The following is a 26742-nucleotide window of genomic DNA, read 5'->3' as shown; positions in this document are numbered from 1 at the left end:
TTTTCCATACAACACTGTTCCAGCCCTAATTCATAGTGATTTCAATATATGTACACATAGTATGGTTTCCTTGCTGTTGCTAAAATAGACCCAGCAGACTCCTTCCTTAAAGCCTTCATACTGACTGTTCCCTCTTCTTGGAATACTTTTCCCACAGATACCCCACATAGCTGTCTCCTTCAGCTCTCATGAATGTTGCCTCTCCGTGAGGTATCCTTTGTCCAACTCTGTTTAAAATTACAATTCTCCCTCATCTACCTGCTATTTTCAAATCTTGTTGGCTCTGCTCTCAAACTACATTCAGAAACTGGTCCTCTCCATAAGAATGTCAAAAGACTCTGAATAGCCAAAGTAATCCTGAGGGGGAAAAAAAAACCAGAGCCATTACACTACCTGACTTCAAATTATACTACAAAGCTAAAGTAAACAAAACAGCATGGTACTGGTGTAAAAACAGACACTAGGACCAATGGAACAGAATAGAGAACCCAGAAATCAACACACATACTTACAACCATCTAATCTTTGACAAAGGCAAGAAGAACATACATTGGAGAATAGATTTCCTTTTCAATAAATGGTGCTGAGAAAACTGGATATCCACATGTAGAAGAATGAAACTAGACCCATACCTCTTCCCATATACCAAAATTACCTCAAAATGGCTTAAAGACTTAAATATAAGATATGAAACTATAAAACTCCTAAAAGAAAACATAAAGGACACATTCAGGAAGTAGGACAAGGCAAAGACTTTATGAATATAGCACAGTCAACAAAAGAAAACATAAACAAATGGGATTATATCAAACTAAAAATCTTCTGCACAGCAAAAGAAACAACAGAGCAAAAAGAAAACCTACAGATTGGGAGAAAATATTTGCAAAGTATGCATCCAACAAGGGATTAATATCCAAAATATACAAGGAACTCAAACAACTTAACAGTGAAAAAACAAACCAACTTAAAAAATGGGAAAAGGAGCTGAATTGGCATTTTTGGCCAACAGACACATGAAAAATTGTTCAACCTTACTAAGCATCAGGGAAATGCCAATCAGAACTGCACTGAGATATCATCTCACCCCAGTTAGACTGGCTATTATCAAAAAGACAGAGAATAACAAATGTTGGCAAGGATGCAGAGAAAGGGGATCCCTCCTACACTGTTGGTGAGACTGTAAATTACTATAGCCATTATGGAAAACTGTATGGAGGTTCCTCAAACAACTACAGATAGAATTACCACATGATCCAGCATTCCCACTGCTGAGTGTATACCCAAAGGAATGGAAATCATCATGTGGAAGGGATACCTATACTCCCATGTTTATTGCAGCTCTATTTACAACAGCCAAGAGTTGGAACCAACTTAAATGTCCATCAGCAGACAACTAGATAAGGGAAATGTGATATATTTATGCAGTGGAATACTACTCTGCCATAAAAAAGAATGAAATTCTGCCATTCACAGCAACATGGATGAACTTACAGAAAATTATGTTAAGCGAAATAAGCCAGGCACAGAAAGAGAAATACCACATATTCTCACTCATAACTGGGAGCTAAAAAAATTCACAAATAAATAAAAAAAGAAAGAAAGATACAGCAATCATAATAATATGTTGATCTTTGAAAAAAAGAGAACAGAACAGAGGTTACCAGAGGTGGAGATTAAGGAGGAATTTATAAAGGGCCACAAAAATGATTACATTGTATAATGTGAATATGCTAATTATCCTGATGTTAGCATTGCATATTGCACACTGGTATTGATATTCAACTCTGTACCCCATAGATATGTACAATCAATTATTTTTCAATAAAAATAAAAATAAGAATAAAAATGGGGGGGAAGAAAAGAAAAGACAATAGAGTATAGTATTGGGAAATTTGAAATTTTCAGATAACTAAATGTTTTTGAAAACAAAACAAAACAAACAAACAAACAAAAAATCTGGTCCTCTCCCACTCTGCAATCACCCTGCATTCCCTATCCTTTCCCTTACCCTTACTTCATAATAGTCATTATCTTCTAAGTTATGATCTCACTCACTTATTTCTTACATTTGTTGCTCATTGCCTGAGTTTTCCTGGCTAGAATGCATTTATAATACAATAAGGAATTTTTTTGTCTGTTTTGTTCACTGATATATCTCAAGTGCCTAAAATAGTGCCCAGCACATACTAAATGCTTAATAAATATTTGTTGAACAGGTTTACATATATTTCAACATGTGAGCTTTTTGAAGAGGCAGAACATAAGCAACCAAAAAACAAGCATCCTAGACCCTGTTCTACCATCATTTCTCTACCTCTTCTAGACATTTCCAACCTTTCAAAAGAAGGACGTTGCAGATCCTGTTGGTGTCCACCCATTAGCCATTCAGCGCACACCTACAGTTCATACTTAACCATTCAGCACACATCCATGGTTTCTTACTGCAAGCACCCAAGACTCCCTGCCTGAAAGCTTTCCCTGGCCACAGAGGTGAATTCTGATGCACACAGAGTAGGCAAGAAGTGCAAGGAGTTAACAACTGGAGCTGTTCTCAAACAATGTCACATGGTGGCTGGTAGATAAATACCTCAGTTTCCCTTCCCCTCTGGTAGGGTAACTGAGGCATGTTCTTCACTGTCTTCCCAGTTGCCCATGGGTGGTAACCTATTTATTAATGCACTCCGTATTAGCTTCCTTCTTTTCCCTGTCTCATTCCCCACTTCCCTTCTGATGCTCCCTGGGATCACAATCCAAACAAACAACTTACATTCAAATCTTTGTCACAGTGTGTGCTTTGGGGGAGAGCCGAAGCCAAAACAAAGCATTTCGATCAATGGTTGCCAAAACCATCTGTTACACAGCCCCGTAAGTTTCTACAGAGTTGGTCAGGAGCTCTCATAAGGTAGTAGAGTCCAAAGAGTAGGCATTCAGAAACATCTCAAAAACCACCCAATGCAGTTTTATTTCTGTTTAATATATATTGTGGTTGCTCATAATCTCTCTTTAAAAGATAGTATAATAAAGCTTCCCCTGCAAAATGTAAAACTTTGGCAACCATGAAACCAGATAATCTCCAGTGACCTCCAAGGCCCTTCTTAGTTCTAATATTTGGGACTTCTATAAACACTTTTGTGAGTGTTCACCTCAAGGAAATTTTCCACATTCAGCTCTTTCTATGAGGTTTCTCATGGAGATAACAGAAACTATTAGAATCAGAAGGTATTCCAGTAAATTAGAAATGCATCCATCTGGGCTCATTGAACATCCTCACACCTGGTTGGGCATTATGGCCTGAAGATGATCCCATCCCTTCTAGAAAGTGGAATGTTACTCACACCCACAGGACCTGTTTCTCTCCTGTCACCTCTTGCCTAACCCTGAGGGGCAATGACAGCCTTGTTGACGGATGAATGGCTGGAGAGGAAACTGCTCCCCTGCTTTTTTCCAGGTAGAAACAGGCCAAGTATTTGACATTTTGCTTGGGAGCTGAGCCACTGGTGACCCACTGGGGGGTTGGCATTTCCAACATGCAAGCGAAGGTTGTTTGTTTATGATAAAATAGATCATGTTTAACTTGGCTGCAGGGTATACCAATATGGACAAAAATATGTTAACAATTGCAGTTCCTACTCCCTAACACTCACAACCTTGCTGCTTCTTGAGATTAGTCCACAAGCACTAATCTCATTAAGCTTTTTATCCCTGATTATATCAGTCACCATAAATAGCCCCAGATTCCAAGATCACTCCTTATTGCCCACGTTCTAATCTTCATAAGGCTCTGCACACTCCCCAGTCCTTCCCCTTTTCTACCCATACACTACTCCTCAAACCAGTCTGCTGTGCTGTTAGGAATTCAGTTAGTCATCAGCAAAGTCCCCTCTACCTTCTACCTTCTTCCTTCTAGCTTCTACCTCCACCTCCACCTCTCTGAGTGTTCACTTCACTATCTTGTTCTAACTGAAACCTGTCTCCTGTGAGAACACTACTTCCCAGCAGCGCCCACAATGGAGCCTGTTTTTCCTTCCACAGCCATCAAAGCACTGGACCTAGGGGTAGAGCAGGTGTCTGCCTTGCTTTTCATGGTCACTTTTATTCTCCCTCCTTTTCCCTAAAAATCTCCAGCTTAGAATCTCAAGTTGTCAGATTATTTCACATACTACCCCCTCATTCTTACCATCATCCAGCAGTCCCCCGACCAACCCCATCTCATTTCTGACTGATTTTAGCTTTTGGCTCACTATCATTCCAATACTACCCTGTTTTAATTTTTAGCAATTTCAACACACATATAAATAACCCTTGCAATTCCCTGGCTAATATGTTCCCTGACTTCCTCTTTCCTATAACCTTGCTCATCATCCTGCTTCAGCCACTGACTCCCATGGTCATATGCTGGACCTTGTCATTACCAATCACTGAAATACCCAGACTCCAGCTAACATTGACCCACCTGACAGCATCACCCCTACATTCTCCGCCTTCTCACCTGCTAAAATTGGCAAACATATTCCTATCTGAAGCTAATCCCTCTAATTTCACACTAAACTCCATTCCCTTGGTCTATTCAAGGACTTCTCCAGAATCTCTCCCTCATCAATTTTTCCATCTCTACTGAATCTTTCCAGTCAGAACACAAACATGCTGTAATTTTTCCCATCTTAAAAAAAAAAATTGAAAACCTCTATGTTGACTCACTTTTCCCTCCAGTTATCACCCAATTTCTTTGTACCCTTTTGCAGTAAAACTCCTCAAAAGAGTGCTCTATAATTTATGCCTCTAATTCCTCTCCTTCACCCTCTCTTAAACCCAGTAGAATCAGCTCTTCTGTGTCTATATTGCTTCACCAGAACTGGCTCTAGAGTGGGTCATCAAACCTCCATGTTGCACAATCTAATGGTCAACCTTAGACCCTTCTTTCTTGACTTAGCATTTGACACATTCATCACTCTTTCCCTCCTGTACTTTCTTCCCATGACTTCCAGGCTACCATAATCTCTTGATTCTCCTCCTACCTCACTGCTTCCTCCTTCTCAATCTTCTTTCTGGCTTCTTCTTTTCTCCCTGACCTATTAATATTGAAGGGCCCAGGGCTCACTCTTTGGTTGAAGTCTTTATTCCATTCTTACTCACTCCTTTAATGATCATCAAAGCTATAGCACTTTTATGCCAATGGCACTCAAGTGATTATCTGTAATCCAGTTCTTTATCCTAAATTCCAGTCTTATATATCCTTACTTGACATTTCCACATACATGTCTGTCTTGGTTTTCTATTGCTGTAGAACAAATTACCATAAACAATGGCTTAAAACAACAGTCATTTATTCTCTCACAGTTTCTCTAGGTTGGAAGTCTGAGTGATCTGGACTGGGTTCTCTCCCTGGGACCTGACAAAGCCAAAACAAAGGTGTCAGATGAACAGAGCTCTTATCTGTAGGTTCTGGAGAGGAACTGGCTTTCCAGCTCATTCAGGTTGTTGACAGAATTCAGTTCTTGCAGCTGTTGGACAGACGCTCCTGTTTTCTTGCTGGCTCTTAGCTAGGGCCTGTTCTCAGCTTCTCGTCACATGGCCTCCACCATCTTTGAACCAGCAACAGCGTGTCAAAACCTTCTCATGCTTTGAATCTTTCTGACTTCCCCTTCTGCTTTCTTTGCTATCAGCCAGAGAAAACTTTGTGATTCTAAAAGGTTCATGTGATTACACTGAGAGTTAATCCAGGACAATCTCCCTACTTTAAGATGAACTGATGAGTAATCTTAAGCATTTGTGAAATCCCTTTGCCATGTAATATAACATATTCACAGGCAAGATATCTCATTATACTCATAGTCCCAGGATTAGGGCAGGAAATCTGGGGGAGCAGGGCATTTTCAGAACTCTTCCCACCATAATATCTAATTGATATCTCAAACTCAACAGCTCCAAAACTGAATTCCTGATACTCTGCCACAAAACCTGCTTTATCCTCAACTTTTTCCAACTCAGTTGCTCAGGTCAGACACTCTGATGTCAACCCTGACTCCTCACTTTCTCATATGCCCCATCAATTATCAACAAATCCTACTGGCTCTGTCTTCAAAATACATCCAGTATATGACCACTTCTTACCATCACCATCTCTTGCCTGGACCACACAACAGCAACTCACTGGAATCCCTGCTTCTGCCCTTCTTTCCCACCATTACACAGCAACTGGAAGGATCCTTTTTATCTCTAAGTCAAATCATGTTCTTCCCCTTTTTAGCTAGATTAAAATCCAGAATCCTTACAACCCTCACAATGCTCTCCATGATCTGTACCTCATCCCTTTACCTCTCTGACCTCATCCCTCGTTACTCTCCCTCTCAGTAATTCTGCTCCAGTCATTCTGGTCTCCTTGCTCTACCTCAAACATGTCAGGCATGCCCCACCCCAAGGTCTTTGCACTGGCTGTTCCCCCTGCCTAAAATGCTTTTCTTTCAAATATAAAAATAGCTAACTCAATAACTCTGAGTCTTTTCTATAGTGTCACCTGCTTTCCACTTTCATCTTTCCTTTCTCCCAAAACTACTTGCCTCCTCTTGATCCCAGCAAAGTACTTTGTGACTATTACCTTGCTTAAGACTATTAACTTTTCATAGAAGCTGATATTTCATACCATCTTGAAGTCAGGCTCTGGAAGGAGTAGAATGAAATGGTAGAAGCCTAGAATGCTCTTTTATTATAGGAGGGTCAGTAATCTCCAAGTTTTAGGGAATCTGTTGTATTAATAATAGAAATACCGCATGTCCTCACTTACAAGTGGAAGGAAGGAAGGGAGGAAGAGAGAGAGAGAGAGACAGAAAGAAGGAAGGAAGGAAGGAAGGAAGGAAGGAAGGAAAGAAGGAAGGAAGGAAGGAAGGAAGGAAGGAAGGAAGGAAAAAGAAAGAAAGAAAGATAGAAAAAAAGAAAGAAAGAAAGAAAGAAAGAAAGAAAGAAAGAAAGAAAGAAAGAAAGAAAGAAAGAAAGAAAGAAAGAAAGAAAGAGAAAAAGCAATCACAGTAATATGTCAATCTTTCAGAAGCAGAGAACAGAACTGTGGTTACTAGAAGCAGGAAAGGAGGAGGAAGAGGAGGAGTAGCAAGAAATCGGTTATTGGACACAAAGAATGATTATGTTTTGTAAAGATGAATATGCTAATTATCCTGATTTGATCATTACGTATTATACACAGTATTGATAGTTAACTCTGTACCCCACAAATATGTATAATCAATTATGTTTCAATTAAAAATAGCTTTTATTTATAAAGCGATACATAAATCTGCATATATCATCTAATTTAAAGTTCATTTATTCATTCAAGAAACACTTGCCAAGTGTTTGGTCTATGCCGAGCACAATTTTAGGCACCACTAACAGTTCCATGAGATAGGAAACTAGGTATTCTTTCTTCACAAATGACTTGATTCAGACTCAGAAAAATCACATGATTTGCCTAAGATCACACCGAGTCATTTGATGACAATGCAAGGACAAGAACAACAGCTCCTGGATCATGGCCAAATGTCTTCTTATCCACCCTTTCTGTAAACTATACATATTTTTTATCCAAACTATTCAAGTTGCTTTATTTGAAAAATAAATGTTACCCAGTCTCTGGATTCTCTGCTGCTGTTCTCTGTACTCTATAATTCCTATACTATATTTTTAAAAGACACTCAGAAAAGAAAAAATATAGCTAGAGAACTAGCTCCAGTTAGTTAACATCACAATTAGAAAGAAAAAAAAAAGGTATGGTCTCTTAATGAAAACAAAAAAAGAAAGGAAACAAGAAGGGCCTGAGCAAAGGATCTTAAAAACCCAAGTGCCTTTGGCACCTGTAGAAAACAAGTCACTCGACTCTTCTCCCAGCACAAAGATGATGTTGGCAGTGGCTTCTGACCAGCCTTCCCCTCTTCCTACCAGAGCATCCATTTCGTTTAATTTCACAAACACTTGCAATATACCAGGCACTGCTGTAAATGCTTTACAAACAAGTATTACTTTAAGAAGTCACCAAACTGCTCAAGCATCATTTCAAACACATCATCCTCGGAAATCTGTAATGCTTCCAATTGCCTCTCAAATTAGAAACTCTTTATCTAGAATCTCAAACATGAGAATGCACCAGAAATTTCTTTGCAAAGTATGAAATTCAATACAAGTGGTAGGCTCAGCAGCTCTACTACCCAAGTTGATAATTCCTTCCACTACAGCTTTTCTTCTCTGCTCTAGGCAAGTAAACACTTTCACTACTTTTCACCAAATTTCTCTCCTCCCATCTCTGTGCATTCATATATGCTAATATTTCCTCAAACTGTTTGGGCTCAGTAAATTTTAGAGATCCTTCTTGTAAAAAGAACATAACACATTTGAGAAACTGAGGCTCTTTGAAGTCATCTAGTCCAATTTTCTTAAAGGTAAGAAAACTAGGACCTAGGACATTAAAATAATTTTCTCACTAATTAACAGAAGAACTGGAACTGGACACTGACTTCTAATCTTGGGCCATTTTAATAAAGAGAAAATTGAGCACATCTTGATGAACAAATAAGAAATCTAAGCACAGTTGTATCTATATAGCACAATTTTTAATTTGGTCAAAATGGATTTATTGCCAAGTAAAAATAATTTTTCCTTTAAGATGATTTGTAATTTTCACTTTCTTTTTAAGAATTTCTACACTACGCTTGGTAGCAGAATTGATTTATGTGCTGTATTTCATATTGATCCAAAAGAACACTGCCAAGGTCTACTTTAATCTATAATTAAAGAAGAAAGTCTCCAAAGCCATTCCCTAAGAAGTTAATTTCTGGCAACACATACGCTGCTCTTTCACAATCAAATACAACAGTTTAAGGATGTACTTTATTCTTTTCACCATTTCTACTAAAATAGTGTTTAAAACAAACATTTAGTCATTTGAAATAACCTTTCACATTTATATGCCCTCAGGTATTGCTTAAGAATCTCTCCGGTTGACAGAAAAAGGCAATTTCATTGTAAATTTTTCACCTTATTTTCTCTTCTGTTAGGTTAAGTGCTTTCAGAATTTTTTTTTTTTTCATAACAGCCAGTTTAAACTCAGCAATCACGTTCTTTCTGACACAAAGAGCCTCAGTGACCACACATTAAGGAAAGGTTGAGCAGAAACATACAATCTGACACTCATCAAAGGAGTGATGACATTGGATGGAATTTGGTGAAATTAAAGAAGCAACACCCTCACCTCCCCAGGGCAGGAGCCCACTTCCAGCTACACAAGATTCCCACCCTGGTTGGAAGCCCACGGGAAGCTTGTACCATGCCATAGCTACTGTGAGGCTGCCCCAACACCACAGCGTTGCCCTCTTTGCTCTCTTTGAATGTGCCCCTTCTCAAACCCTCCCCTCCACACATTCTCGCTCATACTCTCTGTACCTCCATTTCTGCCCTAGCTCACATCTCTTCCCATTCTCCTCTCTCTCATTTTCTCCCTTCTCTTTGTCTTCACTTCCTTCTTAGAATCATGGCACCGTGGAGTTGGAACCTAACTTAACTTTTCTCCGACCTCTGAATCCTCTCTAGAACATTCCCTCCCAATGACTGTCCAGCCTCAATAGTTAGAAATCCCTTTCCTTCTTAAAGCCAACACCTGTCTTCCTGAATCTTTCACCCTTTGGAAACCACTGCCACATCACAGACCCAGTTCTCAGCCTCCTGAGTCTACAGTTAACAAGTAGAAATCCCTCTTTACATGACAACCGAGACGCCAGTCACCTCTCCAGACTACACATCCCACTTGCAGGGCTTCAAGTTTCTTCACTTCTCATTCCCCTTGAGACCAACCCCCTCACCAGAATGTACACAAAACCTCACAGACATCAAAGCCAGTTTTGCTGTCTCCTTACATGAACTCCCACTATTTAACCTTAATCACTTTTGCTTCTCTGAATTCCCATTCTTAGAGTTTGGGCCTTGTAATGTTGGACTTGAAATGATTTACAAATCACCAGTCTTATCTTGTGTGCTGGGCATATTCCCACAACAAGGGTACCAACTCCTTGAAGGCACAGACCATGATTTAGTCCTTCTTATGTCGCCCAGAGCAAAGCTTGTTTCACATGAGGAGCCTCTCACCTACTCCCAACTGTCTCATCAGCCAGTCGCTGACATTGTCAGCTCAGGGTCTCATGCTTTGGCTCCTGGTGTACATATTCCAAGAAGGAACAAGGCTCTCTTTGCTCTGTGGCTGGTATGGGGAAATCTGCTTCTTCCCAATTCTAGTCAATAAGTTTTATCTGGACCAGAAGTTTATATACCTGGCTGTGTGGCAGAATAATCAAGGGAAGGTTTTCTAAAAATTCAGATTCCCTGGCCTCACCACTGACCTCCTGAATTAATCCCTCCAGGGGTGGGATCTGGGATGTTGTATTTAAGGCACTTTCCCCATGTGACTCCCATGCAACCTACCTACTCAACAATATTTGGAAACCTCCAGATCATTTTGCCTCTAGTGATAAACCCAGTTTATGTTTGTAAGTCATTTATTTATGGAAATAATACTTCCTTAACTCAGTAGTAATGATATTCCAGTGCAAGAGGTTTGTAACAAGGGAGAAGGAAGCAGGACAGGTCAGAAGCAGACGGAACCCGAAGAAGGCTTTGGCAAGAATCGCCCAAGTATGTTATCACAGCAGGAGGCCAATGGAGGACCAAGGGATTGTTTTATTCATCCTGGTTCTAAAGTTATACTGAAGACAGAAATGGAGGCAGCTGAGAGACAAAAACTAGGGCCAGGGCAGGTAGAGCAGGTTCCACAGGAAACATGTAAAGCAGAGAGAGTGAGATGACTATGTCCACATCTTTCCCATCTTTACTGGCCCTGTGGCCTTGGCCAGGTTCATTCTCTTGTTCATGAAATGTGTAAAAGAGAGCTGTGAAGATTAAATGAGAAGATGTCTGAAAAGTGCAAAGGAAGTGTCTGGCAGATGTGATTTCTTCTCCACTCAGATCTAAGATGCTGCTCCATCCTCAAGACCCCAGCTGCTATGGGTCAAGTATGGCCCCTGACAGTTCATGCATTGGAAACTTGATCTCCATTGTAATAGTGTTAAGAGGGTGGGAAATCTTCTTATGGTATTTGAAAGGTGGGGTCTTTGAGAGGTGATTAGATTGTGAGGACTGTGCCTTGTAAATAGATTGATCCATTCATGGAGTAATGGGCATGGTTCTGATGGCTTCATAAGGAGAGCAAGTGAGAAGGTCAGCTCTCTCTTGTTCTTGTGAGTCTCACTACATGATACCCTGGTGACCACAAGATTCTGTAGAGTTTCCACTAAGAAAGCCCTCACCAGATGCACCCCCTGGACTGTGGACTTCCCAGTCTCTGAACTGTAATAAATAAACTTTATTTCTTTATAAATTACCCAGTTTGGGGTATTTTGTTATAAGAAACAAAAACAGAGTAATTCACCAGTGAAGAACGACTGTGTGTTGCAGCACACACTATATTAGCCAAACTTAAGAGAATATCAAAACAGATTTCAGGAAAACAAAACGTAAGACCCCGCACACACATTTCTTCACTTTTCTAAACCTGATATTTAGAAATTGAGAAAGTTAGACTTTATATTGGGTCAAAGACTTTGCTTATTCCTTTTCATCAGCTGTTAGCATTGGGGCTGCAGGCTTGCCTTATGTCTGTGCAAACTTGTATTTAGTGCTTCCAAGATGACCATTGAAAAGGTATTCACTTGCCCTCTTAGTGCTACGTTTTAACTAAAGGCTTAGTAAAAACAACTGAATTAATGCCAACTGCGTTAAATACCACACACGATTATTGTGAAAGCACATTACACACATTATTTTATTCAATCCTCTGTAAGTTAGATGATATTATTTTTCCCATTTTATAAATAAGGAAGCTGAGGCTCAGAAGCATTAAATAAGTGGCCCACAACAACACATCGGGAAAGGCATTCTAGATGGAAGCATTAGCAACAGTGCATGAGAGAAAAATCACACTGTGGATGGGGAACATAAAAGATTAGTTTGGTTACAGCATCAGACATGCAAGTAGTGGGAAGCAGGTCAAAAGGGAGGTTAAGGTTAGATCTCTTCTCCCTTTAATTTGCTTTCTGGGAAAAATCAGATCATGACTCCCCAAACAGCCAAGGTTGAATGAATTTTTACTTTCTGACCTCTTTAAAAGAGGTGAGGAACATTCACTTCCCATCTCTTTGTGTCTTCATTTCTTTAGCTGGGGTTGGGCATAACTGGCAACATAGTATACAGTTTCAAAGCGCAGATTCAGGAGCCAGATAGGCTGGATTCAAATCTGGCCTCCACTACTTACTAGCTGTGTGATGTTGGGTAAGTTTGCATCCTCCTGCCCCAATACTCTATAAAATGATCATGATAAAGTACTTCATAGCATTGTTCTGAGGACTTGAGATGATATGAGTTAAAGCACATAATAACTTGCTTGGCACATGACACTCAATAAACACTAGATTATTGTTTTTGTCATTAATTTTGCCTACTTCATCTGGTTTCCCTCGCTCACAAGCTTAAGGTATATTTGTATATGCCTGGGCAACACTCAAAATATTTAACAACCAGGATGGTTTAGGCACTGGCCAATCAGAAAAGACTGGCCGTGATAACATATATGTATACCGGTATGCTGGCTGAAATATCAGCCCCAGCAAGGTGGAAATTTTTGAAAGAGACCATCAACATTAAAACAGACTATTTACACAAGCAAATTAAAGAGGAAATTTAAATGGATGATTGTATAAAAACATGTGTATATACATAACAGAATACTACTCAAGCCATAAAAGAGAATGAAATTCTGCCATTCACAGCAACACGGATGAGCTTGGAGAAAATTATGTTAAGTGAAATAAGCCAGGCACAGAAAGAGAAATACTGCATGTCCTCACATTTGGAAGTTAAAAAGTCGATCTCATAAAAGTAGGGAGTAGAATAGTGGTTACTAGAGACTAGTAAGTGAAGCGGGGAGGAGGAAATGGGGACATAGTGGTCAATGGACACAAAATTGTACGGAGATAGGAAAAAATAAGATTTCGTGTTCTACAGCAATATAGGGAGACTACAGTCAATAAATTACTGTATAATGTCAAGTAGCTGGATGGGAGGGTTTTGAATGTTCCCAACACGTGGAGGTGACAGATGTTCGAGGTGATGGATATGCTAATTACTCTGCTATGATCCTTGCACACTGTATAAATGTACCCAAATAGCACATCGTACTCCATAAATATGTATAATTATCATGGGCCAATTATGAAAAAATAAACTAAAAAGAAAAACATTTTCAGAGACAGAAGTATATTAGAGGTTAGTAGAAACTGGGGGGAACAAATGATGGGAAGTTATTGCTTAATGAGTACAGAGTTTATGTTGAGGATGATGAAAAAGTTTTGGAAATAGATACAGGTGATGGTCACATGGCATTGTGAATGTAATTAATGCCATGCAATTGTATGTTTTAAAATGCTGAAAATGGCAAACCTCATGTTATATATATTTTATCACAATAAAAAAATAAATTCTTAGTAAATATAAGAAGCATCAGCTTATTGTACAAATGCAAACTATACACTGGGGGGTAAAGGGGAATTAGAACTAACGTTTTATTTTAAAATAACAGTTATTTTAAAAACTCACCTATTAGAGTCCTTTGAATGAGTAAATATCCATGGACCTCAAAGGAAGCAACAAGTATAATAAACATTTGGGTGATGGATATGCTAACACTGGTTTGACTATTCTACAATGTATACATGTATCAAAATGCCACACTGTACCCTGTAAATATATGCAATTATTATTTGTCAATTTAAAATAAAATAAAACTTTTTTAAAAAGATATTATCTGAAAGCGTTCCATGGCAAAGACTATATCAAGCAATAGTAACAACAATAATAACAGAACATACCATGAGTCCAAGCAGGATAGGGAGAGGAATATTTTTTGGTGGACTGAAAATTATATTAGAGCAACACATTAAAAAAGGAAAGAAAGAAACAGATACTTCTGTGGGGAGAAAAAACAACAATGGAGCGGTCCCACAGAACTTTATTATTTAGCATTATTATAAGAGATTTGGAAAAGCAATACAGCCAGATTTGCAGAAGATATCATGTTCTTCCAGGCAGTGAAATGTTAAGCCAATAGGAAAAAATCATGTGAGTGGAATGAAAATTGGTGAGTGAATTTTAATGTGGACCAGTATTAAAGACGTTGTTTAAAGAAAATGAACTCAAACATACCTATAAGTTGATGAAGTCCAGGCTGTGATTAGACAGAAAAGAAATCCAAGAATCATTACAGACTAAAAATATTTCTAAGACAGCAACTCAGTATACTTGTCTTGACAAAAACCTGAAAAAACATTGGAAAATATTAGTAAAGTCTTGAAAACAATAAAGTATTACCCATTCTTACATAAAAATACACCATCTGAATCAAGAATACTGTGTGCACTTCTGCATCTTATTAAGGACATAATGGCTCTAAAAAAGGTCCAAAGTAGGAAACCAACAAAGCAAAGGAAAATGGTAAAATATTGTATTTGAGGAGGACTTCAAGTACAAAGACTTGAGTTTAAAGAGAGTACTGAATTGCTGTAACAGTGGTGGGTAGATCACTTTTAATTCATCATGTTTTTTAATTCATGGCATTCTGTCATCAGCATTCTTGTCACATTCTTCTCATCTATTTTTCGCCTTCATCTCCAGCTCCACTCCCACTCTCCTTAATGCCCATAGGTATACACCTGGGCTTCCCAACTGTGGCACTACTGACACTTTGGACTAAATCATTTTGTTTTGAGGGTTGTCCTGTGCATCACAGAACGTTTAGCGGCATCTCTGTCTTCTACCCAGTAGATGCCAGTAGCACCTTATAGTGAGTTGAATTGCTTCCCTCTCCAAAAGGTATATTCAAGTCCTAACGCCTGGTACCTGTAATGTAACCTTACTTGGAAATAGGGTCTTCGCAAATGTAATTAACATATAAGTTAAGATGAGGTCATACTGAACATGGGGGTGCAGATATCTCTGTGAGAGACTGATTTTATTTCCTTTGGATATATACCCAGAATTGAGATTACTGGACTGTGTGTAGTTCTATTTTTAATTTTTTGAGGGACCTCCATACTGTTTTCTATAATGGCTGTACCAATTAACATTCTTACTAACAGTATACAAGGGTTCTCTTTGCTCCACATCCTCACCACTTGTTACCTCTTGTCTGTTTGACAATAGTTATCCTAACAGGTCTGAGGCAATATCTCTTTGTGGTTTTGATTTGCACTTCTTTGGTGATTAGTGACATTGAGCATCTTTTCATATACTTGTTGGCCATTTGTACGTCTTCCTTGGAAAAATGACTATTCAGGTACTTTGCCCGTTTTTGAATCAGGTTATCTGGTTTTTGATTGTTTGCTATTGAGTTGTGTTAGTTTCTTATATTTTTTGAATATTAATCCCTTATCAGATATACGGTTTGCAAATATTCTCCCATTTTGTAGGTTGCCTTTTCATTTTATTCACTCTTACATTGCAGCACTATTCACAATAGCCGCAATATGGAATCAGCCTAAGTGTCCATCCACAGATGAATAGATAAAGAAATATGATATATGTATATACAATGGAATATTATTCAGCCATAAAAAAGAAGGAAATTCTACCATTTGCAACAACATGGATGAACCTGGAGGACACTATGCTAAGCGAAATTAGCCGAACACAGAAAGACAAATAGCAGATGAACTTACTAACGTGGAATTTTTAAAAGTTGAACCGTTAGAAACAGTAAAATAATTGTCAGGGGCTGGAAGGTGGGAGAATGGGGGAGATGTGAACCAAAGAGTGCAAACTTTCAGTTGTAAGATGAACAAGTTCTGGGTATCTAATGTACAGCATGGGTGGTGATAGACATGTTAATTAATTTGATTATAATCATCATTACACAATGTGTATGTACTTTTATATCAAATCATCCCATTGTACACCTAGTATATATATGATCTTTATTGGTCAATTAAAAAAAAAGACATACATAAAAGGCAAAAAAAGATAAGGTCATACTGGAATAGGGTGGGGCTCTTAATCCAGTATGGTAACCTTATAAAAAGAGGAAGAGACACACAGACAGACACACACATAGAGGAAAATACCATACAAAGACACAGACACATGGAGGGAATACAGCTGTGAGACAACAGAGGCAGACTTAGTTATGCAGTTGCAAGCCAAGGAACACCAGGGATCCCCAGTAACATCCTAACGCTAAGAGAGCACAGCCCTGCTAAAACCTTGATTTCCAATTTCTAGCTCCCAAAACTATAACAGAATAGATTTTGTTTTAAGCCGTCCAGTTTGTGGTAACTTGTTATGGCAGCTCTGGAAATTGCTACACACATCCCCAGTTGCAACAACCAAAAATGTCTCCAGACATTGCCTAATGTCCCCTTGGGGGCAAAATCACCCTGGTGGAGAACCACTGGTTTGAGGGACATGTAAGTGAATTTCTTTTATATTTCTAGGGGTGGAATTGCCAGGGCAACTATATTTTGATTTCTAACTTTGCCCATTTGACTGGCATAGAATAGTATCTCTAAATCTTAATTTGTACATATCTTCATATACTTGTTAGCATTTGGCTTCCCCATGTATAGGTTCCGATTCATAACCTTTATCCACTTTTCTGTCAGATATTCTGCCTTTTCCTACTGATTTCAAGGGTTCCTTGAATATTCTTGACAGTCATATCTTCTTCTCCTGGTCACTCCCTCAACTGTTAACTCTATCAATTTTTCCCTCTTTTAGATTTAAGGTTACTAAGTGAGAAGTCCTTTCCAAACCAAAGATGTTTGCCAACATTTATTTCTATTAGTTTTAAAATTTTTATACCTGGGTTTTTAGTAATCTATAATTTACCTTTGTATATAGTAATTGTTGGAAATCCAGCTTTACTTTTTTCCATGTAGGGAGCAGATTTTCTCAGCCCCATCAACCAAACAATTGATCATGCCCCATTGCTTTGTAGTGCTGCCTTTGTCCTATATCAAGTTCCCAAATACATAATTCTTTTTCTGTGCTTGCCACTGTTGTCTATTTAAGTGCCACACCACACTGCTTTTATTGCGATTAGTTTAGTGCACATTTTCACATCTGGTAAGATATGTTCCTCCTCATGCACTTCTTTGTTTCAAAATCATCAATTCAATACAGACTTAGTATTCCAACATATAAACTTAGAATAAGTTTTTTTGTGTTCTCTGAATTCTACTGGAATTTTAAGTTAGAATTTCATTTAATTTGTAGGTTAATTTGCAGAAAAGTGATAAACTTACAATGTTAAGATAGCCAACCATGATTGTCATGTTTTTCCAATTATTCATATTTTCCTGACACCCTTCATTAGAGCTGAACTTGGAATTTAAAAGGCACCATCTAAATAATAAAAGGAATGTAATTTGAGAATATATTTCATTAAAGTGCTTTTTATATGTCTAATAAACTAATAAAACTCATTATCTTCTACATATAGTGATGTCTGAAACTATACATAAGTTAGGATGTTTCTCCCACTAGCACTTGGACTTTCTCGAGGGCTGGGATTATGTCTCACTCATTTGCATTTTCCCAGTGCCTGGCACAGGACGTGGCATATGAAAGGAATTCTTAGTCAGCTAAGAGAAACTGAGAGTGTGGCAGAGTATGTGCTCTTAGAGGTTAATTCCATAGAGGAAATCTTGCCGTCCGATATTGTGCCTTCTGTGCTTTTGCCAGGCAGAATCATGGATTTCATATACCAGGATTCTGTGGTGTAATTCAGTCAGAGAAATACTATGCCAATAGGAAACTGCTCCAAGACCTAGGCCTCTAGAACCATATTCTCTTAAGGAAAGCAGCTACATATAACTCTGGAAAGAGAGCCGCAAGAGAAGCTGCTTCTTACAAAGAAAGAACAAAAGTCACACATTGAGGGAAGGAGAAAGGGAGTGTTAAACCTGGGAGCCCCTCTCTGCTAAGAATCTGTTCATTCTGTGGTTAACAGAGGGGAAGGAGAACTCACTTTCTGAAATGTTGTTCAGAATTCCAGAACTTATTAATACGTGTGTGGTATTACTGAGTGGTGGGAGATACAGTCTTCCCTCCCTTCTTCCCACTCACTCCAGTCCCAGTATCATAAACCATGCATAGTACTTCCCTCTAGGGTTTCCTGCCAGTTGGTTACCACACTGGACATTTCCAGTGTGTCCTGAGCCCACTGTGTACTTCCATGCTTTTGCTTAAGTCCGCCCTTCTATCTGGAAGGCCCTCCCCTTCCACTCCATCTCCTGTCAACCAGGCAAACTCCTATTCGTTCATCAAGACCCAGCTCAAATGGTATCTCCTCTGTAACTTTCCCTTACCTGCTCATCGTCACAGACAGAGTTCATTGATCCTTCATTTGTGTTTCCACAGAACTATATGTATTTCCCTGTTATTATATATTTCCCTACTTATCTCAAGGAATTTTAGTTAATTGTTTAGTTTATGTATAACATTCTTAAAATTGTGCTGGGTGCATGGTAAGGACTATGTAAGCATTAGATATTATTATTTTTATCATTGTTAATATTATCATTACAGTCTGTATGTATGGTTCTCCCACTAGCACTTGGAGTTTCTCGAGGGCTGGGACTGTGTCTCACTAGTTTGCATTTTCCCAGTGCCTGGCACAGGATGTGGCATACAACAGGAATTCAAAACCTGTTCATTGAATTAAGTTCCCTTATGGGACTGAGAACTGCCATGTCCAGAGCTGGGGCATGGTGCTAATTCCGACCTCTCCAAGCTTATTCATCTTGAACTAAACGTTCGGCTGCTCTGCCCCTCAAGTGCTATAGTCATAGTTGGGTGCTGTGGCCATTGCTAGAGAAATCATTTGGAATAACTGAAATATACGCAATCTATAGTGTACAAGAAAATCATGCCTAAAGGCCTATCAGAACTCATCTTCAATGGGAAAAGAAACCATTTACTTTCTACACGTTCGCTGACAGCACATCTGAACAGTCTTTGCTACTGAAATGCAATAAAGTTTGCTGGCTTTATTTGCGGCAGGTGAATAGTTGGATATTCACGGTTAACTTATCTTTTCCTAAAATCAATTGTGCTTGAGGCAATGATAGAGGAAATGACTCACATGCTCCCAAACAATATCCACAATGAATTTTTTTTTAATTTGGAAAGAATTTAATCTTTCTTCCCAACACCAGTCATGTTTATGACCTAAGATGTCAATATATCATGCTTTCAACTCAATTTTCTGCTGAAATTAGCTTATTGCCCTTTTTTCAATTCGATTCTGTGGAACTAGTCTTGATGTTATTCTGGGAGAAAAAATTCTCATCTAGAGATCCAAATCATATTTAGATGAGTTATAAACATGAGCCAGCTTGCCTGCCAGAAATGCAGTCTTACAACTACACAAAGGGCATAGAGTGCATATCTTGACACTTCTCAATGAAATTACGAACATTTTCATCCACCTAAAAGAAATCTGGCTAATTCCCTAAGTGTTTCAGGGAAAAGGGGGAGCTAGGGAGTAGTGCAAGCCAGCAAGTAAAGTCATCTCCACCTGCTTTAACTTCAGAAACAGGCACTTTCCCAATGTCACCCAGTTCCCATTGCCTACTCAGGGAGGATGTCTAGGCATTGACAACACTTGGGTCCAGACTACATGTTTCTCAGCAAATCAAAGTACCCAGAGAATACAAGAACAGGCTAGGATATGGGGGTTAGAAAAAGCCTTGATCCTTCTAGTTCTAGCTCTGGTTCCAGTGCAGTGGCGATGTTGTTCCTAACGAGAACTTCATCGACCCTTGGCTCTTGTAGAATTTCATCTTTCAGGAGCAAGAGGCCAACTCAAGAAGCATTATTATTTCAAACCTATGCCAGACTCTCATTGTCCAAGAAATATTGAAGTCTGCAAAGAACATCCCCAACAGACGGATATCAGAAATCATTCAAATGGTCAAGACTAAAGCTGTCTCTGAGCATCCATTGAATTGATTCTATGTGGACTCAGGATTTTTCTGTAGCATGTAGGGTTTTCCAGCCCTCTTGGGTTCCTTCTCCACTCCCAATATCACCCTGTCCATTCAAATTAGACAGAAGCTTCACAGTCATTAGGATGAGGGGTATCACCCTTCTCTCTCCTAGAAGCTTACCCTGTTACCACCGTAAACCATACACCCCTTGAAAATATTGTTTTCCTTGAACTATGCATCTCATATATATATAAACACATACATATCATATTATTTCTGACTAACTGGATTGAAGCCCTTTTGCTACATTTGAGCATTTGTGTCCCAAGATTACAGGGGGTAAGCCCTAAAAATGATGCAACTGTTTTTTATGAGTCATTATAAGACTCTGGTCAAGGACTGATGATCAGAAGCGAATGGACTTTGAGAGACACAGCATAAGCAGAATAGCCTGGGGCTTAGGAGACAGGGTGAGGAAGATGAGCATTCATCTGACTTCTGCAAAGAAGCTGATAACAATCTGGTACCCCGAGCACTGGTGTTTTGGGGAGCACAAGGAGACAGCTGTCTTGGAGTAGACAACAGTGTGTCCACAATGGGCACTGGTAGTGTAGAGAGTGGCAAGGCTTTCTCAAGCAGCTTTGCATGTGTGATCAGTAGCGGGAGCTGGAGCAAATATCCATTGGTCACTGCATTTGATAGACTAGTTTGTATGCACATGTGAGGCATATCTTTGGAAGTCATAGAAATATCTGTGGGAACACTTTAAGGTGCTAAGTTAATGTCAGGAAAGTTTCCAAAAATCATTTTGATTTGAGAATGAATATAAATGCATTCATATTAATTATAAGTAGTTATAATTACAAATTATATTTAACATTATACAATATACAAGGAATCTTTTAAAAGTTCATGGAAAGATTTGTATTATCTTTTAATTCCATCTTCAACAAACTTTGTGAAATACCCACAAATATTATGCATATATAATATAAATAATTGTCATCACATGATAAGACCAGGAGACAGTTAGGTCACACATCAATTTTGGGCATTCCTTGGTAGTTTTTACCCATTAGGATGACAGAGGGTGTTTTTTTCCACACTTAGCAAGAATCCTTGGAGATTTGGCCAACTCTAAATATTGCAAATATATCCCCAAATATTTCAGTTGACATATGCATATAGCCCCATATCATATAATATGATCATTTGATATATATGCCATAACTTCTCAACACTAAGGAGGCAACTCATGATTTCAAAATAGACATTTAAATTATTCCTGATAGTAATTAATAATGTGATGGACTCAAGAGGAGATGATAATTCATGAACTCAATTTAGAGTGGCATCTTGGGGATTCTTTGACACTAAGAGCAGATCTATCCTATCTCAATCCATAACAGCTAAAAGATAATATGTCATGGGATTGTTAGCAAGATTTAAATAATTCAAAAGAACTAGTCTCTTGGGATATGATGGAAGAATTAAGTTTAACCTTATTTTAAAGCAAGTCATAAAATCTGCTTTTGAGTCTGCCAAGGTGGATGACAAATCCATTTAAAATCTAACAATCTAGTAGCTTTTATAGCCAAAAAGTTGATATAATCCCCATAGTCTCTGCCAAAAAAAAAATCCTATTTACTTTTGGAATGAAAGATTTGTTAGAATGGGACAAATGAGAATCAGGGAGACAGGAGAAAAGGCTGCTGCTTTTAATCACATGGGATGACGAGGGTAAACTAAATCTGTTTGCTAGAGGTCAGCTCTGGGGGACTCATATTAGCAGCACATCTTAAAAAATAATAATAATGTTCTACCTTCCCAGTCATCTGGTTGTTTCACTCTGGTGTGTTTCATTGATGTGATGAAAGCTCTGATTTCACCTACCTCTCTGTGTCTGAGATAAACTCCACCCTCAGTTGTAAACTTCCTGGCTTACCAAAGCTCAGAGAAGAGATATGGAAATGGACCTTATGAGACAGGAATTTATGGACCTTTTATGAAATACTGAACTATTCAAATTCAAAGTTCCTAACATACTAATAGGGACAATAGTTGTGCAAATAATGGATAAAGGTAGTTGAAAATGAATTGGAAATGAGGGAATGAGCTAAAAGAGAAAGAAAAGATAAAGGATTTTGCTTTAGTCATGCTGTAGGTGAGAGTCATGAAGGTAGTTAACTACTAGAAATAGGAGATATATGAATAAAGGCTGAGAAAGAGATCAGAGCCAAAAGTCTTGATTTGGAAGTCCTCTGCATGGAGGCTGGTTGAATCCAAAGAATGGATAAGATTTTCTTTCCAGAGATGATAGAATAGAAAAAAAAAAAAAAAATAGAATCAAAAGCCATCAATTGTGCCTTGGGAGAGAGAGGAGGTGGAGGGAGAGAATAGCATGGTGTCATTGCTGCTGATGATGTAAAGACAATGTTTCCCATGACTGAAGAAGGTACTGCATTAATGTGCCTAATGTTTAAGGGCCAAGGAATTAATTTGTACTGGCACTAGTCCTCGCAAAGGACATAGGGACATAGAAGTGGAGTCCCAGGATACTCATGGTCAGAAGTTAATGAAGTATGAGAAAAAATAGATTGATCCAAGACAGAAACCAAGCTGAGTCAAAAAATAATAATAATAATAATAAGGAAAGAGAGAAAAGAAAAGAAAGAAAGAGAAAAGAAACAGGAAAAGTGGAGAAGGGAAGAGAAACGTAAAGATGAAACTTAGAAAAAAATCACAGATCCTGGGCAGATTGGGGTCATGACCACTAGAACCAAACGCAATCTGGAGGTGTCAGTGAGATCTGCAATGATACCTTACGGTCCAGGGCAGCCCAGCCTTTGTGTGAACACAGTCCTGAGGGCTTCACAGGACACCAGACACAGTGGGTAAGAGCACCAGCTACAGCATCAGATTGACTTCAAGTAAAGTCCTGGATCTGACACTTACACCCCTGTGACTTCGGAATAAGTACCCTATCCCTCCGAGTCTCAATTTCCTCATCTATAAAATGAAGATGATAATAGTGTATATATCATAGAATAATAGTAGGAATTTAATGAGATAATTATGGGAAGCAGTTAGCACAGTTCCTAGCACATAGTAAATGCTCAATAAAGCTATAAAACATCCTAAGCCTTACTAATTACATTTCCTCACTCTGAGAACCAAATTTGTATCAAGGCAGTTTGGGAGAAGCTATCATAAATAAGCTTTGTGATGTGCTGAGCCATAACTTTCATTTCCCAATACTCATGAAGTAGGACACATATCCACCAAATCCTTCTAGGTTGACGAGGACAGCCTATTTTGCCTGAGCCTTGCTATAATAAGCAAAAAGGAACTATCTGTGTCCTTTGTCCTGGCAGGTTAGTTCTACAGTGGGAAACCTGATAATAAGTAGGGCACTGAAAAAGTTATAAATTTCCCCAAAGATGTCATTACTACCTTCCAGAAAGACTGGGAGCCAATATGAAAATCAGACCTATTATGGCTAGTCATTAGTTCCCAAAAACAGGAGCGTACTTCTAGGGCCTTGGGCTTTTATTTGGATAACAATTCATTGGCTTATATATTAGCTTTGTGGAAGGATATGAGGAAAAATAATCACATTCTACGGATACTGAAATGGAGGCTCAATGAGGTTACAGGATCTGCCCAAGAACCCATAAAGTAGTAGGTATTGGTAATGTTTTCTTGAGGTCCAGCACATTTGAACACCCTCGCTATGTTCAGAAAATCTTCCAAGTCATACCTCCCCAAGGTGGAACACATAAAAATCCTGGGGAAAAGAGGTGGAGGAAAGGGATCACAATGTCACGATACTCTAACATCCTTTGAAGCTAACACATGGACATGTGCCCTGGAGTCTCTATGAGACTAAGATTCAGAAGTGAGAAACCTGACTTTTTAAAAAAAATACTCTGTGAGGAACCCATTTTTTTGTTGTTGTTTGTGGATGACAGCAAAGACATCCAGATTTGGGGGCTGGGAACAATCACAAGGCCAAGTTTCTGGTGCATAAGTGGCATTGGTCCTTGGGAAAGTACTAGTGGTTCTACTGAGGCATGGTTTTTGCACATTGTTCCTGGGAACCTAGATCCACCCTGCTTCTCCAGTCGGCCAATGATTCTATGAGCTTACCAATAACCTTTTAAAAGCTCTTTTTCTGCTTAGTCAGCCACAATAAGCTTCTGCTGCATACTTCTAAGAAAGTTGATTGACTGAATCAGTACTTGAACCTAGAAAAGTCACACTACTTCTAACGTAGGGGTTTTCTTTGGGTAAATTTCAGTGTCTGATTTTTCTTCAAAAAGGGCTATCTGTTTATGGTCTCAGTGATAGCTCTTAGTTCACCAGAATATACCATTCCCCAACAATGCTGAATAAAGTAAGAATTTATTATAATTTGCTTTGTGTTGGAAAAGCCAGCCTATGACTGAGCAAATTGTGCCAAAGTAGCTAGCTAGTTTTGTTCTAAAGTCAGTCAACTTGACAGGGGAAAAAAATCAGTCAAAATAAGTTCAATTGTTCCACAGCATATGACCAATATATTCTCCTGGTTAATTAAATTATTCTCTTTTCAACCAGTTGTAGCAATGAAAAAAGACATACCCTTAAAAATTATTCCCTTACTGAAAATATGACATTCCCAGAATGTGAAAATGTAGAGAGTTATGGGCAATAACCTATTCCCTGAGAAAGGGGAATTGAAAAGATGCCTTTTCCTTCTGTCAACACCATATTGGATCTCTAGGCAAAACAAACAACGTATCAGTGGAACCATTTGAAAACACTGAGAAATTTAACCCTAGCCACTCCTCTACTATCTCCATAAACTCTTCAGCAATTTTCTCTAAAGAAAACACAAGGGAGGGCTGGCTGGTTAGGTCAGTTGGTTAGAGCATGGTGCTGATAACACCCAGGTCAAGGGTTTGGATCCCCGTGCTGGCCAGCCACAGAAAAAGAAAATCTACATCAGAATTATATTTTAATTTTTATTTTAAATGAAAAAAAAAAAAACCTCTTTTTACTTGAAAAACATTGTAAGAAAACACATACATAGACAAAGTAAAAAATTCATCTGACGTTTTTTAGAACTACTTGGAATTTTTGTGACATTACACCACCTTCATGTCAAGGAAGCCCAGGACACTTTTTCTGGAAGCCCCACCCTTAAGAGATTCCCTTCACCCATAGTGGATTCGTTCTGCAGTTTAGCGTGATCTCGGTGTCATCTTTCAACAACATTTCTCTGGGCTGAAAATCGTTGTTTATTTTGCCCCCCAGACCAAGGGGTTTACCAACCCCAACTTGCCCTGGACCCCAGCACCATCCCAACTCCCCACACACACCAAGAATCACCTTTTCCTTCACCAAAATGGGTCGGAAGCCTTTGCAGAAAAACTGTGTCTTTTGAACATTTTTGAGTCTTCTTTAAATATCACCTAAAATTCAAAATAGATCAAATACCACATCTAAACCCCGATCAAAACATGAGACAATGTATTGCTTGGTTTTCCACACGGTGCACAGGTTCCAGTCACACACACATACCCCCGCTGAGAATCACCAAACAACCAAAGAATAGTAGCGCGCCTGTGTCCGAGGCTAAGCTGTGCTCTAACTGGACGGTAATTTAGGGCAAGTCTCTACTTCTCTGGACTCCCTTTACTCAGCTGTAAAATAATAAGGCTAAAACAAGTTCTCAAATATTTTGTTTCTATAGTATATTATTTACTATAAAACTATTCATTTTGTTTGTATTTACATCTATCCTAATCTAAGACAAGTGTTTATAGTCATTTCAGAAAAAGTACAGGTATTGATTCTTCATATTCACAGATAAGCAGTTCAAAGTGACCTAGATTTTTAGGATTTTGTCCCATAATCCTAGCATGAAGAACCAAGGACTGAAAACCACCATTTCTGGATCCCAAAGTAGAAACAAATACCCCACATTTTCCAATCTTTGACACAGCCTTGGCCATAAACCGTCATAACCAGATTACGGCCCTGAGTTTTCCAGAAGTGTTACAAACTGATTCACAATTATTCCAAGTAAACCTTCAGAGTCTTTACCATTGGTTTCTCCGTGAATACATCTGGGATTGTAGACAGCACAGGAAATAATGACATTCACTCCTCACATTGATCTGGTGGCTGGAGCAGGAGAAATCAATACACATTACTGCAGTGATTTGCTGAACTTTTCATTCGAAGAAATCAGCTTCTATTTAGGCTGAAGAAAAAATATCTACCATCTTTAAAAGAAGTTTGAGGACTGGAAAGAATATTCAAGTCCCAAAGAAAGTCAACGCTGAGGAAATTAGTCTTAAAAGTAGGGTAATCAAGTTATTTGAAAGGTTCATGACCTGTTCTTCCTGCACTAGAAGACCCGCAAGTGGAAGTGATGGTCTCCAGGTTGAAAAGCATCACAGCATTATAAGGGCTCTCAAATGGGAGCTGTTTTTTCTCCAACCTACCACCAGCAAGTAAAAGTATAACATAAGCATCACCCTCATTTCCACTGTTACTTCCAGACTTTACTCTTCCACCCTATGCAAAAGTCCCTTGAATCATCTCATTTTCCCCCTAAGAAACATCACTAGTGCTAGTGCTGTGGTCTGAATGTCTATGTCCCTTCAAAATTCATACACTGAAACTTAAT

The sequence above is a fragment of the Cynocephalus volans genome, chromosome 3 (assembly GCF_027409185.1).
Source record: "Cynocephalus volans isolate mCynVol1 chromosome 3, mCynVol1.pri, whole genome shotgun sequence".
Lineage (NCBI taxonomy): Eukaryota > Metazoa > Chordata > Mammalia > Dermoptera > Cynocephalidae > Cynocephalus > Cynocephalus volans.
Note: the sequence above shows the minus strand (reverse complement) of the source record.